The sequence below is a fragment of the Macadamia integrifolia genome, unplaced genomic scaffold, assembly GCF_013358625.1.
Source record: "Macadamia integrifolia cultivar HAES 741 unplaced genomic scaffold, SCU_Mint_v3 scaffold1413, whole genome shotgun sequence".
NCBI classification, from domain to species: Eukaryota; Viridiplantae; Streptophyta; class Magnoliopsida; order Proteales; family Proteaceae; genus Macadamia; species Macadamia integrifolia.
Genome location: NW_024868194.1, coordinates 101,651 through 115,984, shown reverse-complemented (window position 1 = coordinate 115,984; position 14,334 = coordinate 101,651). Strand labels below are relative to the sequence as shown.

The following is a 14,334-nucleotide window of genomic DNA, read 5'->3' as shown; positions in this document are numbered from 1 at the left end:
TCTAGCCCGAAAAGAATAATCACTTGTACGATTGATCAAACGAATGTGTACATGCAATTGAACACATCCATCTTGCTCAGAATTTCATTTTCTTCGCAACTATGGAAAGAAATAGGACCTCTTTATGTATAAAATTGGAGATATAGCTCCCAATATTCCTTAAGGCCTTAAAAATATAAAACCTACAAAAGGAGTAAAACCCAAGGTAGCTCCATTCTAAATATGTAAAATGCATGTTTTACTACACTAGATTTCACACATAAATGTGCTCATCAGAATTCCCCCACACTTAGACTTTGCCAGTCCTTGACCAAAACAAAAAAGAAAAAGAATAAAAAAAAAAAACCTAACTCACTTTCGTAGGTTTTACGGTTGCACTTAGCATGTACAACAAGCCTTTAAACCCCTAGGTCACCCCTAGTGGATGAGTTGTGTCTCATGGGTGTTTACAGTGAATATACAGCCAAAATTCAGAATAAAAAAATCCCAACCTTAGCAAAAGGTAAGGGCTATACCGATCTAGAGCAAAGATAATTCCTCTTACAAGGGACCCCCACACTTGAACATTTATTACCCTTTATCAATTCTAGGCACTAGCATATTTCTTAATTTGGAAGTCACTTCGTCTCTTCCAAAACATCGTTATCTTAAGGCAAAACCACTTGTAAAGAAATAGGGAACCAATGACTAAGGCGTTGGAGTGTTTTTGTCCAAACATGTTACCTAGCATTAATGACATTTGCACATTTTTTTCTCCTTTTTTCTCTTAATAAACTCTATTCTACTCCACTACTTTAGCCTGAATGACATGGTAGAGCAAACACTAGACACCCAAGTTACTATATAGCTTCACTTTTTACATATTCCCACAAAGACAATGATGCTCAAGTTCTTTCAGAAGTTTCCTCCCTAGGAATTTCGATCAAGACACCACGCTTCCTGAGGCGCAACGCCCTGTCTATTTCCAAGGGAATCAACTCTTATTCTTCTTTATACTACATTTCACACTTCATTTAAAATTGTGCATTTGTCAACTCATTCCAAATTAAAAGGAATATCTCAACTCTAAATCAAAAGTACAAGGAACCCACAGACTTAAATCTGGTCCAACACCATTAAATAAGGGTCTCTTATTTTTCAAAAGAAAGTCTCATCTCAAGACACAGGCTTGTTTCTTTCTTCTTAATAGGTTTTTATACCTTCAAAAAGAGTACCTTAATCAAAACTTTTATTTTCAAACATCAAGCAACTGAATGGTATGATCATTAGTCAAAAGCCAAAGCAAGACTTCATCCTTAGCAAGCTCAAACATAAAAAGAAAAACAAAAAAAAACAAAGTGGAAAAAGTAAAAACTGGTTTCCCTTCCCCAAACTTAAGTTATGCAATGTTGTCAATGCATAGAATGAATTAAAAGCAAAGACAATGTAAGGGGGTCATACCTGATTAAAAGTTAGTCATCAGTGTAAAGAGGTTCATGGAGATCCATGACCTCTTTACTACCAGTAGTAGGAAACTCGAGGAACGGTTTTAAATGCTGACCATTAACCTTCGAAATTACCCTTGTTCCTGGATTCAGAATCTCCACAGCCCCATAGGGATATACATTATCGACAATAAATGGTCCATCCCATTGGGATCTAAGCTTACAAGGGAAAAAATACAATCGAGAGTTGTACAATAAGACTTTATCACCAATTGTAAGAGATTTACATAGAATGTGTTTATCATGGAAAGCTTTGGTCTTTTCCTAAGTTCCTCTAACTCAGATAGTTGGAGCCTACGATGAATTCCCACATCAGACGAATCAAAGTTGAGCTTCTTGATGGCCCAAAAGGCCTTATGCTCCAGCTCAACTTGTAAGTGACAAGCTTTCCCATACACCAAATGGTAGGGAGATTGACCAAGGTTGGTCTTGAATGCAGTCCGATGGGCCCACAAGGCATCAATGAGCCTAAGGGACGAATCCTTATGGTTGGGATTAACAGTTTTCTCCAAGATTTGTTTGATTTGCCTATTAGACACCTCCACTTGGCCACTAGTTTGGGAGTGATAAGGGGTAGATAACTTTTGGGTGATCTCATACTTTTTCATTAAGGCCTCAAAAGGTCGATTACAAAAATGAGTACCTCTATCACTAATTATTGCACATGGTGCACCAAAGCGGAAAAAAATATTCTCTTTGAGAAACTAGACCACCACTTTGCGGTCATTAGATATACAAGGTATGGCCTCTATCCATTTAGAAATTTAATCAACAGTCAAAAGTATGTACAAATTCCCAAAGGAATTAGGGAATGATCCCATAAAATTGGTGCCCCAAACATCAAAGATCTCAACTACCAAAATAGGGTTGAGGGACATCATGTTCCTCTTATTGATATGACCAAAAGACTGGTAGGCGGGACAAGCCTTGCAAAAATCAAAAGCATCTCTAAAAAGAGTGGGCTAATAAAATCAGCATTGGAGAACCTTTGCGGCAGTCTTCTTAGATCCAAAGTGTCCACCACATGCATAATCATGGTAAAAAGAGAGAATAGAATGTTGCTCATGATCAGGAACACATCGTCGGATAATCTGATCCAGACATATCTTAAACAAATAAGGATCATCCTAGAAAAAGTGCTTAACTTGGGAATAAAACCTATACTTATCTTGGGTGGACTAGTGATCTAGAGTCACACCTGAAACTAAGAAGTTGACAATGTTAGCAAACCATGGTTCACTGGACACTGTAAATAACTATTCATCTAGAAAGTTCTTGTTGATTGGAGAATCAACAAGTCAAGGAATTGGGAAGTCAGGATAAATGGTCTGCAACTAGGTTTTCAACTCCTTTCTTGTCCCTAATTTCTAATTCAAACTCTTACAAAAGTAAAACCCACCTAATGAGATGGGCTTTGGCATCCTTCTTCTGAACTAGGTATCTAAAAGCAAAATGATCAGTATACACCACCACATGTGAACCAACTAAGTAAGACCGAAACTTTTCTATTGCAAACACAATAGCTAAAAATTCTTTTTCAGTGGTTGTATAATTGAGTTGTGCATCATTTAAGGCCCTACTAGCATAGTAAATGACAGTGAAAAACTTATTAATCCTTTGACCCAAAACCACTCCTATGGTAAAATCCACAGCATCACACATTAATTCAAAAGGTTCAGTCCAAACAGGTCGTTGAACAATGGGTGCATTGGTTAACTCCTTCTTAAGTTGTTTGAAGGATTCTAGGCACTCTTTAGAAAACTCAAAAGTTTGATCTTTGGCAAGTAATGAAGTAAGAGGTCGGCTAACTGACTAAAGTTCTTAATAAACTTTCTGTAGAAGCCCGCATGCCCTAGAAAAGACTTGACGTCTTTAATAGATTGAGGAGGTGGTAAATTATCAATTAAATACACTTTAGCTCTATCTACCTTAATTCCCTCCTTGGATATTACATGGCCTAAAACAATACCAGATTTAGCCATAAAATGGCATTTCTCCCAATTCAAAACTAAATTCTTAGCTATGCACCTTTTCAAAACTAGGGAAAAATGATTAAAACATTCAAAATAGGAATTCCCATGAATTGAAAAGTCATCTATAAATACTTTTAAGAATTTTTGACCTTGTCAGAAAAGATGCTCATCATGCATCGTTGGAACGTAGCAGGGGCATTGCAAAACCCAAAGGGAATACGCTTATAAGCAAATGTTCCATATGGGCATGTAAAAACGGTCTTATGTTGGTCCTCTAAAGCAATTGGGATTTGGTTATAGACGCAATATCCATCAAGAAAGTAATAGTATTCATGTCCAGCTAACCTTTCTATTATTTGGTCAATGAATGGCAATGGAAAGTGGTCCTTCCAAGTTACCACATTAAGTTTCCTATAGTCTATGCACACTCTCCACCCTGATTAGACACGGGTTGGAATTAGTTCATTATTGGCATTGGGAACTACAATCACCCCAGACATCTTAGACACTATGTGAACTGGGCTTACCCATTGGTTGTTAGAAATAGGATAAATTATTTCATAATCCAAGCACTTTAGGATCTCTTTCGTAATGGCTTCCATCATCACTGGGTTAGCTCTTCTTTGGGGTTCCATGGATGGTTTGGAATCCTCCATAAGATGTATATGATGTTGCATAATAGAAGGGCTTATACCCTTGATATCAGCCATGGTCCAACCTAGGGCTTCCTTATTATCTTTTAACACTTTAAGTAACTCCTCTTCCTGGCTAGAAGTCAAATTTGAAGAAATTATTGCAGAAAGAGTCTGGTCAGGACCTAGGAAAGCATGCTTCAAATTAGATGGCAACTCCTTAAGATCTAGCTTAGGGGGCTCAACTTTGGAAGGTTTGGGAATGAAATTGGAAAGGGGTCCTAAGGGCTCCATAGGTATGTAAAGGCACAAGACTTCAGAAAATAAATTTTTACTATCATCATCCAACTCATCCATACACTCTTGGAATTCTGAATCAAAATTATTATCAAATTTGGTAATTAAATCATCAGAAAAATCTAGAAAATCCTCAATCATATTGATCTCTTCTTCCATGTGTGGTTGCTTGCCTATCCTAAACATGTTAAACTCAATAGTTTGGTTGCCAAAAGATAACCTTAGGAAACTATTCCAGCAATTGATTAATGCATTACTGGTAGCCAAGAATGGTCTTCCTAGAATTATTGGGATCTCATCCTTGGTTGAGAAGGGCTTGGTATCTAACACAATGAAATCAATAGGGAAAATAAATTCCCCCACCTTTAGTAAGACATCCTCAACCATCCTTTTAGGAATCTTAACAGACCTATCTGCCAACTGAAGAGTAGTTTCAGTGGCTTTCAATTCTCCCAATCCAAGTTGCTTATACACATGGAAAGGTAAAAGATTCACACTTGCGGCAAGGTCAAGTAAGGCATGCTTAATGTCTATATTGCCTATGACACAAGATATAGTAGGGCTCCCTGGATCCTTATACTTGACTGCTAGAGGCTGAGTAATTATCGAACTAATCTTACCTGCCAAGAACCTTTTTTTGGGCACACTAGTGAAACGTTTGTGGGTATACAAATCTCTCAGTACCTTTGCATAGGCGGGGATCTGGGTATGTCATCCAAATGAAGGATGTTCACTTCTACCTTTCTGAAGACTTCTAAAATTTTATCCATAGAAGCAATCTTCTTTTTGTTTACCAAGCGATTAGGAAATGGGATAGGAGGAATATAAGGACTGTTAGGAATTTGCCCTTTTTCAGAAGAATCACTTATGGTTTTCTCAACCAAATCATCTTTAATTTTAAAAGAATCTTTAGGTTCATCAGACGAACCTGGAACAAGAGGCACACTTGTGTCCTCAACTGGAGGAGAGTTAACAGGAGTAATTGATGGGGAAGATTTAGGAACACTCTATTGGTACTCTCTATTACTCCTAAGGGCATAAACAACATTACATTCGTTAGAGGGCCCTTGTTGGGTCTGACCTTGTACTATATTCAGTGGTGCATTAGTTGGTCCTTGTGAACTAACAGGCTGATGATGCCTAAGGTTAGGCTTTGGTTGACTGGGTAAAGTTCATTTCCCCCTCTCACGCATAATTGAGATAACTTAGGTGAGTTCTCTCGTAAGATTTTGATGGCTTGTCATGAGATGGGCCATATTTTTTTCTAAATCACTTATTCTACTTGCCTCTCCAGTGTTGGTAAACCCAGGGGGTTACTGATAAGATGATAGGAGAGGGGCCCTTGGAAAACTAGCCTAAGGTCCTACATTTGACCTAGAAAAAATATTTTGGGAAAGAGATTATTGTCCAAAGGGAGCCCTTTGGGGTCCAGGTTGATCTTAATTATGAAAATTGGAAGGCCCTGCTTGGTTGCCCTGATTCCAAGAGAAATTTGGGTGATTTCTCCATCCTGGATTGTAGGTGTTAATATATGGATTATTCTGGTATAAGGCATTAACACTATCATTAGAAGTACCCCCAGAGGTGTTGGGGCATTCTTCTATGACATGTCCATGGGACTGGCACCAAGCACAAATCTTAACCAAATTGACTGATGATGGCTCTCTAGGAACAATAGCCTCAATCCTTTTGATTAGGCTATCCAAATGGGCTTCCTTGGCTGCTATCCCATCCACAAAATATCCTTTCCCTCCTATGGTTCTTTCACTCTCTTGGGTTGATTCCCACTCATGGGTTTTGTCAGCTAAGTCAAGTAAGAATTTCCATGCCTTTCCTTCATCTGTAAAGGATGTGAATCCCTCAGGGCATATAGACTCTATCATTTGTTTAGTTGGGTAATCAATACCCTCATAAATTATTTGACAAAAATTCCATAAGTCTAGGCCATAGTGAGGGCATTCTTGGAGTAGATCCTTGAATCTCTCCATAAGTTTAGAAAAGGACTCACTATGCTTTTGCCTAAACCGAAGGATATCACTTATAAGCTTATTGGTCTTGTGAGTTGGGAAAAACTTCTTAAGGAAGGCAACTGTGAATTTCTTCCATGTGATTATGGAATTTATGAGTAACCCATACAACCACTTCTTAGCTAGGATTTTTAATGCAAAAGTGATGAACCTAAGCTTAACAACATAATCAGAAAGCTATTAGATTTTAATTAGAACACATTCCTCTTCAAATTCCTTTAGAAATAGATATGCATCCTCAGAGGTCAACCCATAGAAGTGGGGCAACATAGTGATGTATTGAGATTTGAGTTCAAAATTATTGCCCTGGGCTTGTGATAAAACTATGTAGGAAGGTTGGGCTGTTCTAGCAGGGTAGAACCTATCTTTCAGAGATTTAGGTGAAGGGTTTTGATGTTGGTCTCCCATATTGAAAGGTTCTAAAGAGAGCAAACGTAGAGGGTTACTACTTGTTGGATCTCTTCTTTCTAACTGATTCTTAGTATTACGTACCCACCTAACACTCATGCAATAGAAAACTACCCACAACGAGAGTAAAACAAGCACAAAAGAATGGATAGCAAAACTTTTTTTTTATGATTTTTTTGATTTTTTTTTGGCTTTTTGGGAGCTTACTAGTAGGGATCCGGGGTTGCTTAGGTCAATTCCTGAGGTACTGCTATAGGACGAAACCTGTCTTTATCATACTGGGTGGCATGGCGACCTCCACTGATACAACCATTATTGCAAGTTATTCTTCTCAGGAATTCAATAAAAGAAAAGTAAAAACAAAACAAAGCAAACAAAGCACTCCGATTTACCAAAAGAAAGTAAAAAATAATATGGAACTGTCTCCCCGGCAATAGTGCCAAAAACTTGTTTGAGATTTTAAAATGTAACCGCAAGCGTACGGATCAATGTAGCTACGGGTTGAACACAGGGAGAGCAGCTACTTTATTTTTTTATTTTTTTTAATAATATGAAAGTGAACCGATTAATGATTGTGATCTAATTCTAATTACCATCCTAAACATATGTATCTAAAATAACGTTCTAACCATTCGTCATTTGAGAATTTAAACATGCAAGCAAAGAAATTAAAATTAAATAAATAAATAGCTGAAAATAAACACCCCATGCAATTAAAAAGCAATGAAGGAAAAAAAAATTCTGAAATAAAAATAAAGTAAAAGAAAGGGGATATAGCTAGAGAGAGACTCACAAGTAGGTTTCTCTACTTAGCCCGAAAGATGCATCATAATATGAGCTTCCCTACTTGACCAGAGAGTCACTCTTATAAGGATTACTCTACTTAGCTTTAGGGAAAGGGAGACAATTAAAATAAAAACAATAAAATGATGGTTCTGTGACTAGGAGGGGCAAAGCCAACATATACACTAGCCATGAACCTCGGGGGAAAGGGATAGCAATAATGTAACGACTGAAATTAAAATCCTAAATTAAGAAAGAAAGGATAGTCAAAAGAGGGAATGAGAGGGAGAAGAAAAAACTACTGAAGGAGCCTACTTACTTGAACTTCAACCCTTGAACTAAAAACTCGATCGATTTGAGATACTACCAGTACTAAAAACTAGATCTGGAATAAAACAAATCTGAAATTTCTATTACTAGAAAAAATAAATCTGAAGAAAAAAATTAAACTTGAAAGACATGCTTCATAGCTTATTCTTGTCACCTAGAACTAAGCCTAGAACTAGAACATGAAAATTACAACTTCAATTGTTTAAACAATAAAAATAAAAGACTGAATCAAAAAAAAAGTGCTTGCATTAATTGAATAAAAAGAACTTACAAAAGTGTTTAAAACATAAACCTAGAACTAGAACTAGAGAGAGAAAACTGGAGAAAAAGATAGAGCAACTAAGAAAAAACCCTAGAAGAAGAATGAATTGCCTCCTCCCCTTGTGTTAATTCTATTATATAGCGAATGGGGGAGGGAAGCTAACGATTTTAGCTTCCAAGAAAAAAGATTTTTTTTTTATCTTGTTGATGAAGTGGAGGAGAGAGAGGAGAGAAAACTTGTGGAGAGAGATCTCCCACGATTTTTCTTACCTTTTTTTTCCTATTTTTTCTCCCTTTTTCTATTTTTCTCTCTCTTCTTGCACAAGAAACCTCCTTTGGCCAATTTTTCTTGCTTGGATTTGGCCAATATTCTATTTTAATAGAAAATTTCATCCATGCCCTTGTCTTTTTTTTTTTTCTTCTTTCCTATTTTTTCTCTTTATTTTCTCTCTCTTCTTCAAATTTGTGTACAACCATCTTGGCCGACCTCCTTTAAGTGATGAATTAGAGAGAGAAAATCTTCTAAAAAAAACCTCAACAAAATGGCAACTAAGAGGTTCGAACTTGAGATCTCCTAATAAGCAAGGGATTTTGCACACCACAACTCAGCAACTACACTAGGTAGTTGTTGTTACCAAAAACGAATCTTCAATCAGTTAAGGATGTGGTCTATTGATCCTTGTTGGCATTTAGAATCTTGCTTATACCCTTGGGACAACTGCAGATGGGCTGGTTCTGCATCTCGGTTCAGTTCTGGTCCATTATTCTTTTTCTAGCCCGAAAAGAATAATCACTTGTATGGTTGACCAAACAAATGTATACTTGCAATTGAACACGTCCATCTTGCTCAGATTTTCATCCTCTTCCCAACTATGAAAATAAATAGGACCTCTTTATGTATAAAATTGGGGATATAGTGCCCAATAGTCCTTAAGGCCTTAAAAATATAAAACCTGCAAAAAGAGAGTAAAACCCAAGGTAGCTCCATTCTAAATATGTAAAATGCATGTTTTACTACACTAGATTTCACACATAAATATGCTCATCATATTGTCATATGCCCATATGGTTTGGGTAGTCGGCCTCATTTCTTCCAGTTTCATGCCAATACTCTTTGCCAATCTCAACGGTAGCGCATTCAAAGTGAACCCATTGTTAATAAGAACCTAAGGAACCACCTTGTCAAGACATTCTACCGTGATGTGGAGAGCTCGATTATGATGGACCCATTTGGGAAGCTCTAAATCTGAAAACATCAAGGATTACACTGCATATGTTGCCCCTACTATATGTGCGAGATGTGTCGGATTTATCTCGGTCGGCACCTGTACATTGGTGAGAGACTTCAAAACTGCTTCACAATGTGTGGAGGATGCCATCATCAATCCCCAAATTGAGAATTAGCCTAGGACTTCTTGAGGTGAGGCAAGACTAGATTCTCTGGTTCTTTCTTCAAGCTACTAGTTCTAGCCTCATGGGTCCCTGACTATTTTGCTACTAGAGCCTTGCCCTTATAGTCTCTTCCACTTCTAGTTTCCATCACGTTGACAAGTTTCTTCACAATAATATCTATAGGATAATAATCTTCATCATCACTATTTGTTATGACGATTATCCCTACCATGGGATCATCTACTTCTACTGATTCCCCCTCCCTGCTTGGGGCGGAAAATCGAGGTCCTCCACAAATGTCGAGGACCCTAGCTCGTAACCTCTTGACTACATTAGATAATTGTTGGAATGCGACATCTACTGCTTTTGCGAATGTGTCATCTGGCCCTATTTCCTCTAGATCATTCAGCTGCTCACTGTAGTAGTGATCACTGATAGTTACCTCACCCAACATGTTGTCAATTTCTTCCACTTTCTCTTGCATCCTCAATGTGTTAGAGTACACTTCACATAACTTTTCTTCCAACTCAAATGTGGAGTACTGTTCATCCATATAAACTTGTGTTGGCTCTCTAGATTCCTCATCATTTTCTAAATCTGATGTAAAATCGTCTCCCTCCATGCAAAAGGAAGGGTAAATGCCACCTATCGGATCAGCTATTAGGTCATCACCACCGATAGCATGGACTGAGAAACATGTCTGATGATCTGGTGAGTAATATTCTGACTCATCATCATTGCCATTGTACCAAGGCCCTTGTAGTCATCCTAGTCTGAATACTCATCATCCTCTTGAGAATCAGAGTCATCTCCATCTCTTCATTCTCGTCCTCATTGTTGGCGTTATCATCCTTTTCCTCTCTGATTTCATCCTCACTTGGTTCTCCATCAGATTCTTCTTGACCATCAAATTCTCCTGTATCCAAACGCTCATAGTATTCAGAGTGTATGGACCCAAAGATTTCCATAGGGTTAGACTTGACATCGCTGGTTCGAAGTTGGACAAGACCTGATTCATCATCCTCTGTGTCACTCCCTATGTGGATTAGGGAGATGTGCTCTTTGACCTGTTCCCTATGGCCAATGCAGTTACTGCTCTGAGAAGATCAATCGTAACCTCTTTAATTACCTCTAGATTGTCTTCTGAAGATATAGTAGACTGAATTAGAGAAGTGGGATCACTCTCCTGGTCTTCTCCTAATGCATTCACTGACCCTGTTAATGAAGTCATCTTTGAGGAGTCTGGTAGTTTAAGCATATCCTTCCAATCGTACCCGTCCGCCTATCCTTCTTTTGGGTTATATACCGAACCTTGAGATTGGGATTGGTATAAGGGTGATGAGTGATATAAAGTGGGATGCTATGAAGATGATGTAATGTGGGATGTAGGATATGAGGATTGGGGATGATAGGATGAGGAAATTCCTTCTCCTTGATGGTGGGGGGAAGGTTGATGGTATGGTAGAGGCTGATAATATGGTGAAGGTGGGAGGTATGGTGGAGGTTGGTAATGTGGTGCGGTGGATTCTTCTATTGATGAGGAAGGATGAACAGCGGGAGTCAGATCTTTTAATTCTTCTTCTGATGATTGTCTTCTTTTGGGAGTCCTCATGACTCTATCCCTTTGACTCATGAGTTTCTTGTACGTGCAGGCATTCATATGATTCTTCCAAGCTCTAGGTATAATGAGTTGAGTGGGGTCACTCTCTATAGCTTCTTCATCTAGATTGTTCACATGATCGGGGAGTGGTTGGTGTTGACATTGGGAGGTTCCTTGACCTTCACCTCAATGATTCCGTTGTCTACCAAGTCCTGGATCGCATGTAGGAGACCTATACATCTTTCAGTAGTGTGCCCTTTCTGAGTATAGTAAGCACAATATTCATGAGCCCTATACCATGCTGGAGGAAGGTTGCTGATTACTCTTGGAGCCACTATCCCTAGTAATCCCTGTTTCTTTAATTTCTTATACACTGTTGTCAAAAGCATTCCCAAATAAAAAAACTGCCTTCTTGGACGAGGGGCCTTCTGGGAGGTGCATCTACTTGTATTATGAATTGCTATGAAGAAGTGGCTAGTGGGAGCCACCTTAGTGCTAGTCTCGATAGGGTTAAGATGAAGGCTTGCCCCATCTGGTTATCCACAAGTTGCCACGACTTGGCAATGTTGAGAAAAACTTTAAGGTTGGTCTTCCATTTGAATTTTTTGAGAATTCTTACCCCAGAGAAGAAACTCATTACCTCTGAATCCACTATTTGGCCTTTTGAGCTTTTTCCCGCTCTAATCACGTTCTCCAACTTCTCTAATTTCTCTCTTAGTTTCCTTTCTTTTCCATCTCTGGAGGCTCAATGCGGACATATGCTATAAATTCCTCTTCCTCATCTTTAATTATTACCCTGGGAGGAGGGACCCTTGAGTAGGTTCCCAGCTGACTATTTGGACGGGTAAGTGAGGCTCCTCTCTGGCCAGTTGGCCTAACTTACTTTGGTTCTCCTGAGTCAACTCGTGAAGAGTTCCCATGATAACTTGAGCTCCATTCCGTTCCTAATCTCCTGTAGCCGGTGTCGGCTCAGTTCTGGGATCGGTTTTGGCAGGGTTCTAAAGTGCATGCAATATCTGAGCTATCCCTCTCTTGACTTCAGCCATTTCTATCTGTAAGGTCTCTACGGGATGGACCCATGCTTGCTTGGCTGATTTAGGGTTGTGGGGGTTCATGCTAACTGGACTGTAATCACTCAGTGGTAGACAATCTCGAGGAGACAATGGAGGTGATGCTGGACTTAGGCGAGTCAACCGATTACCCTGACGTGTCTAAAGGGACCACGGAGAATACTTGAGGTGTGGAATTGTGCCTGAACCAAAAGTGGTTTATTTTAGGATTTTTGAATTCCCAACCCCTTATTCACACATTCACTAGATTAACAACCAACGATCCATCCAAAGTTAATCCGCTTAGTGATAGGGAGGGGGTAGGGGTTGATGCCCCTAGTTCACTCAATGTCATAAGTGGGAGATTCATACAAATGGCTTATCGAGAATATTCCCATAAGACATGCCCTATAATAAAGTCATGCTTTCCTTGCTCTTTTTCCCACTAGTCGTCCTTCCTCCTGATTTTCTCGGGACTTCTCAGGACTTTTCGTTACTCTGATGGGATTTCCCTTGAGTCACGTATTTGAGTATTTTTCCTAAGGAGGAGGGACACCTTTTATCCGGAAACCACTTAGGAAAGAAATTTTTATGACAGGAATATAATGTAGGGACATTCCTCTTCAAGACAGTAAACAAGTTCTATAGTTAGCTTGTGGCGCTCGTAGCTTCTTCATTTATTACCTACATGACGCGAGCATGTGGTGGATGCAGTAAGACTGACAAGGCTTCCTAGACAGGATTTCTTTATACAAAAGGTATGTGATCCTTTTGATATACCAGTAGGTACAAGATCAAGGGGGTGACTTCCTTGCCCATTATTCGTGACTACACACGAGGTTAAGCAATTGGCCACGGGGTGGTGGAACTGTGAGTGATAGTGTGCAAAAGTGTAATGTAGGGTAACCATCATTCGATCTTAGAATGCCATAAAGTGCATGGACCTCCCCGAGGGTGCTAGCATAATTACGGACATCCTTGTCATTTGATGGCGCATTCGATCTCAGAATATTATAAAGTGCACAGACCTCCCTGAGGGTGCTGGCACAATTACAACATCCTTGCCTTTTGACGATACCTTCCACTCTTGTACAGGAAGTGGCTATCATTTTCTCTCAGAGTACTTAGTATGTCATACACTGACCTCCCCGAGGGTGTGGGCATGACAGGTATTGCCCTCTCCAAATGATTTCACTTCGAGCACTATGTATGATGTGGTTAGAGAATACAATTACAAACATGGGATTAGCCAAACATATTTTCAAAAAAATGTGGTGGTGAAAAATGTTCTTCCATTTAATGGTAGCATCTAGTGTCGGAAGGTTGACATTCTTTCCCTAGTGGAGTTGCCATTGTGAGGGTAGTGGTCGGAGATCGATGGGCTTATGGCATCGATTCCATCCTCTTCTCCTCTCTCTTTTATCTCTTTGATGTGAGGGAGGGGGTGTGTCATGTGTGCTTTGCTTGAGGGCCCCACGCCACCGTAACGCCTCTCGGAGATATATGGAGGCCTATTTCGCAAGAGTGTAAAGTTTGTCATTCTAGACAAGGGTTTGACGATGGTCCAATATGAGGATCAAGATCATACAAAAGGGTTTGAAGTCACCACCTAAGATTATGGGCCTAGGACCCAGGGTGGGCCCAATTCCTGAGAAAAGGGTCCGAAAGTTGGTCTAGTTCAGAGATTTAGGGTAAGTTTCAGGTTACAGAATTGGGAAGGTGTTAGGCACCCAATCTGCCCGGTTTAACCAGTCTTCCTACTAGATGCTTAAGAATGAACATTTTCTAAAATTATTCTTATTCTGCATGCATGGCTAAGCTATCACACATATGTACATTGACTGAATTTAAATAATTATGTACACTAAAACAAGGTCTATATAAAGTCTACATGATGACAATTCGATTAAAAAACTATACTTGAACTTAACCCCTGTTTCAGGTCAAGAGGGGTGGGCCCTTGATTAATCCCGATTCAAACTGTCTTTTTGATTCTCTTGGCTTAGGGGAAGATGGTCTTGACCTACAACTTCCTTCTCAAGAGATTTTGATTATGTTGATAATCGGGCAGAGTTCCAGTTAGGAACAGTTACTTTTA

At 39.2% G+C, this 14,334-nt stretch overlaps 1 non-coding gene across 1 annotated transcript; it reads left to right on the top strand.

The window, feature by feature from the left end:
* Positions 1–6,327: 6,327 nt before the first annotated feature.
* On the top strand, positions 6,328–6,434 carry LOC122063662. The gene has a single exon (XR_006135435.1). It is a non-coding gene; the product is annotated as a small nucleolar RNA R71 (small nucleolar RNA).
* Positions 6,435–14,334: the final 7,900 nt, after the last annotated feature.